This window comes from Pteropus alecto, unplaced genomic scaffold (assembly GCF_000325575.1).
Source record: "Pteropus alecto unplaced genomic scaffold, ASM32557v1 scaffold43, whole genome shotgun sequence".
Taxonomy (NCBI): Eukaryota; Metazoa; Chordata; class Mammalia; order Chiroptera; family Pteropodidae; genus Pteropus; species Pteropus alecto.
The window spans coordinates 6,824,860-6,830,437 of NW_006435764.1; positions in this window are offsets into that span (position 1 = coordinate 6,824,860).

Below are 5,578 nucleotides of genomic sequence, written 5' to 3' on the forward strand. Positions count from 1 at the left end.
CAGTCGCGCGCGTGCCTGTGCTTAAATGCAGCCCTGTCTCCGTAGGTGTGCCTGGGCTCCCACCCCTGAGATGAAATAATGCCTCAGACAAGGGGTTTGAAGCCATCAGTGGCCTGACAGTAAAATACCCATGACTTTCACAGTACGTGTCTTTCAGCCGCAGAATCCGATTTGCCAGCTCTGTGATCTTGGGCACGTTATCTGTTTTCTTAGACTACTTCATTCTTTCTTCGGAAAAACATCATGGAGCCTTCTGGGCAAGGTCATGCAAAGATGAAGAGTCAAATGGAATGTGAGGGCATGCAAAACACCCCCGATATTTATGATCTCCAGTTTTCAAACGTGAGTCCAGAGATTGTGACCCTCCACACGGTCACACAGAAATCTTTGAGAGTCCCAAGACCAGCGTCCAGTTACCATGTCACTGTTGTATTACGATCCTTCTGTGGCTGACCTTTCACCTCTGTGACATAGATGGGCATCTCCCTCTGAGATTTCAGTTGAGAAAATGTCAGACACTGAAAATCCACCTTAAAATGCCACTGCATCAGACCAGGCACAGTAGTAACTCCGAATGATGCACAGTCATGCGCTGCATATACGACAATGGTCCCCTAAGATAGTAATGGGGATGAAAAACTCCTATGGCCTAGTGAGGTCTAGTAGTAGCAGTACCCGAAAAGAGCGACACCTCAAGAAGAGCCCCAGGCAGGTCCTTTAAGAGGTGTTCCAGGAGAAGGCGACATTGGCACTGGAGATGGCGACATTGGCACTGGAGATGACAACTCCCTTCATGTCATTGCCCTCGAAGGCTTCAGGGGAACAAAATGTGGAGGTGGGAGACAGAGATGCTGACAATCTCGACTCCGTGTAGGCCTAAGCTAATGTGTGTGTGTTTGTGTCCTAGTTTTTAAAAAAAGTTTAAAAAGTAAAAAAAATATATATTTTTAAATTTTAAAAACAGAAAAAAAGCTTATAGAAGGATATAAATAAAATACCTGTACAGCTGTACAATGTGTTTAATTTTTATTTAACTTTTTATGGTGACATTGGTTAATGAAATCTAATAAGTTTCATCTGTACACTTTAACAGTAAGGTCTATATATGTTTACATTATGTGTTCACCTACAATAGATTTCTTTCTGTCACCACATATGTGACCCCCTTTAGTGTTTGTGTTTTAAAGTGTTATTACAAGAGTAGAAAAGTAAAACAAATTTAAAAGTTTATAAAGTAAAAAAGTTAAAGTAAACTAAGGTTCATTTATTATTAACAAGAGAAAAATATATTTGTATAAATTTAGTGTAGCCTAATGACACTAGCACAGTGTCATTCATTCACGCTCACTCACTGACTCACCCAGAGCAACTTCCGGTCCTGGGAGCTCCATTCGTGGTAAATACTCAATACGGGTGTACCATTTTTTAAAATCTTTTATACCGTATTTTTATGGTACCTTTTCTATGTTTAGATACACAAATACCATTGTGTTACAAGTGCGGACAGTACTCAGTACAGTAACATGCCTGTATAGGTTTTAGCCCAGGAGCAATAGGCTGCTACTGTACAGCCTAGGTGTGCAGTAGGCGATACCACCCAGGTTTGTGTAAGTGCGCTCTATGATGTTCCCAGAACGACAAATTACCTGACAACGAATTTCTCCGAACGAACCCCTTCATTAAGCAACACATGACCGTAATGCGTTGGGAGCGGGAGAGGAGATGTACTAGTCTATATGGATTACAGTATGTTTTTAAGTGAATAGTTTTGTTCCTTTCAAGTATATCCAGTACTCTAAAGGTTTTACAAATAAAGGTATTACTAAGCCTGTTCAACTAATTTCTACCTAATGGTCATCCTCTACCCTTTGTGGCTGATCCCTTTCTAGTCCTTGTGCCCTGTTCAGTATTGCCCTGCAGGGTACAGCTTCTCAGGTTTCCAAGACAGCTGCCTCCAGGCTTGGGTCTGGCCAAGGGGAGACAGTGGTAGTACAGTGGAGGTTGGGAGGAAGGAAAAAGCCGAGCTATTTCTTCTCTTTGTCTCTGTCTCTCTTGCTCAGGCTCGGGCAGGTCTCCAGCAGGTGATGAGGCTCCTCTGTGGTTCCAGCTCCTACTGGATAGGCTGCTGTGGTCCAACTTCGAAGGGCGAGCCTCGCCCCAGGGCTCCATTGATTCCATCTCTTCCAGTGTAGGGCAGTGGGCAGCTTCTTGTTTCTGATCATCTCTGGGTTGCCTCAGTTCCCCCTGTTGGGCTTCTCACTCCATCATCACTGGTATCACCAATATCCTGCGTTAAATTTTCCATTTTACATACTTAGAGTGGGTCTTCTTTACCTGGTTGAACCCTGAGTGATACACTCAGTATTATACACATTACTTCTTAGTCCTCGCAAGTCTTGTGTGGTAGATTGTATTGTTCTCACTTTATAGATATGGACAAAAAAAAAAAAAAAAAAAGGCTTCACTGTAAAGTAATCTCACAGGATGAATTGATCATAAATTCCTAACTGGGCAGGTTGTGGTGGGTAGTCACGCCCCAGGCATGTAACTTTTTAGTAAAAGGCATATCTTTGCCTTAAGCAAGCCCTATCTATTGTTTCAGTGCATCTAAGTTAATGCACCTTTGAAATAAACTGCATTAACTTAGATGCACTCAAGAGAGCACAGAATCTTGTTAACTACCCTGTAATACTTGTCTTGCTTCCTTCCCTCACCTTCTTGTAATCTTCCTTAGTTTCCCCTCTTAATTTCAAATGCATAAAAGAACCTGCAAAACTAATTCTTTGGACCACTTGAGATCTTGCTCCCTGGTACATGTCATCCTTTTGGCTCAAATAAACTTCTTATAAAAATTCTCCACAGTTTTGGACATTTCTTACATCAACACAGCAGGAAGTTGAGGCTTAAAGGGTTAAATTTTTGCCCAAATAATACAGCGAGAATCCTATTTCGTCAAATCTAGGATGAACATTTCCTCTCATATTTTAACAGCTTTGAAATGGGGATGGTTTCTGTAATGAACATCAATGTGAAGTTTTAGGAATATCAAAAAGTGTAAGATGGTCTTTCTGATATTCGAACAGTGCAATATCGTGATTTATAAGAAATATATATTTGGTCAAAATATACTCCACATATATGTGGCCTTTGTCCACAGTTCTTGACCCACAGCTCTCCAAACTCTTGGAATTTCCTAAGAGTTGAGACTAATAAAGATGTCTTTTGTTATGTGAATGAGGTGACTTTTGGACTTCACCCAAGGGTGGGGGCAGGTTGCCAATAGGAGCCAACCAGGTGGTTAGAGGACTGGAACTTTCAGTCCCTGCTCTGATTTCTGGGGAGGCGGAGAAGCTTGAGGTTGAACTAATCGCCATTGACCAATGACCGAGTGCATCATGACTAGCAATGAACCCTCCATTAAAGCCCCCCAAAAGACTGCTCATCCACCCTTTTTAGGAGAGCTTCCATGTTGGGGACCACTGCACAGGTTCCCAAGCTCCACAGAAGCTCCTTTGTTTGGGACCTCACCCTGTGTGGCTATTGATAGGTATCATTTAATATTCTTTGTAATAAATTGGCAATCTAGTGAGTAAATGGGTTTTCTTGAGTTCTGTGAGCCATACTAGCAAATTTACCAAACCTGTGGAGGGGGTCATGGGAACCTCTGATTTATAGCCATTCTGTCAGAGAAGTGCAGGTAACAACCTGGACTGTGATTAGCATCTTGAGTTGGAGGGGATCATTGGAACCTCCAATTTGTAGCCTAACCGGCATCTGAAGATGGAAGGTGGTCTTCTGGGACTGAGCCTTTTACCCGTGGAATCTGGTTCTATCCCTGGGTAGATACTGTCAGAACCCTGAAGGATTCTTGGACACCCTGTTGGTGAGGAGAATTGCTCATTGGTGTGGGGAAGCCAACACTCGTACGCACATTGGATTCGGGTCTGGGAAGGATCTCATTCAGACAGTGATGTTAGCAGAACATAAACCATGCCTGGAATGAGACGTAGATGAGGCCAATGCGCAACCACACAAATGACTTCGCCTTTCTCTGAGTGGCTGCTGCTGCTTTACCAAAGATCCCTCTAGCCGGGCCTGAATCCTCCTGCCTCCTCCTTTACTGCAGCAAGTTAAATAAACGTACCTTTTTCTTGACGATAGGTGTATCTCCGGTGGTCTTTGGTCAGAGGGCCTTGACCACCAATTTATTTGGCTAACATTTTCATGTTTATCTATACGAAGAGTGATGTGGAATAAAATCTATGTCAAAATATCAGTCGGTCTAAGAGATCTCTTTTAATGACTATAAAATAGAATTCCAAGAGATAAGAAATTATCGAGTTGGAATTTTTTTTCCTAGGAGCACGTAAAATAATGGTTCGTCTTGCAATCCTGATGTCCTAGATTTAATGAAATGCGGTTAGTTGCATTGCATTAAAGCAGGACTCTGCCCGCTGTCTCTGCTCTTTCCACTATCGTACCACGCTGCCTCTTAGTGAGATCTAAGCAGTTGCTAAATGAATGAAAGGGGAGATATTATTAGCTCCAATATATACACAAACGAATGGAATTTGAGAGAAATAAGTCATTTGAGATTAAAAAAAATTTACGATTCACAGAGTGATTCTGGCCCACTCTGAGGTGGGGCTCTTCCATCACACCTGCTGCTTTTGCTGACCATTAGATCTGTGTTGAGCATCTAAAGGGGACCCAGGCATCTTAGATGGACTTATGAGTTCCCATCCACTGGCTACGTAGTGCTCAATGAGTCCTTGTAGAAGGAATTGGAATCTTAATTGCTGAGACAGCCCCACGTGGAGGAGAGAGGTACAGATTTACCAGACAAGTCTGTCTGTAACTCGACTTAGTGAATTTGGCCTTGGAATAGGAGATTTCTAAAACAAGAAGAAGGAGCTGGAGGTAGGAGAGGTGAGAACTGCCTCTGTTCCAGCAATTAGTCATTTGAGGCCACTCTCCATAAGGTCCCCTGGGCTGGAAGCCCAAGCTGGGATAAAGCTTTTCTTTTCTGTGCAGCTTTTACTATTGGGGGCATTTTAGGGCCTCAGTGATGAGAGGGGACAGGGAGTGGGCTGCTGCAGGAAATAAGGCTAGACAAAAGCTCTAAATGAGGAGAGGGCTGTTTGAAGGCTAAGTGTGTGTCGGGGGTGTGACTTTACTCCCAACATCCTTGGCATTTTCTAGCAGTCTACAAAAGCCATAATAAATACATGTCCATGCTCTTTAGCTCAGTAATCCTATTACTAAGAGTAAAGGGATAGCCTTAAAGTCATCCAAAAGAAGACCAATAATGACCTAACAAAGATGTCATAGTAGTGTTCACCGCTTGAACTATTCATTCCCTAAAACTTAGCAGACACACTCCTGGGAGAAATTTCATTCAGTAACATGTGGTGATGGGTCCCTTTCTCTTGGCTCTTGAAGCAGCTGGAACACCTCTGTTATGAAACTTGGCACAGCATACTGTAATTATTTGTTTGCATATCCCACACTTCAGGGTTTTTGTTCGAACAGAATGAGGGATTTACTGGCTCATGGGATTTAAGGAAGGGCTGACTGC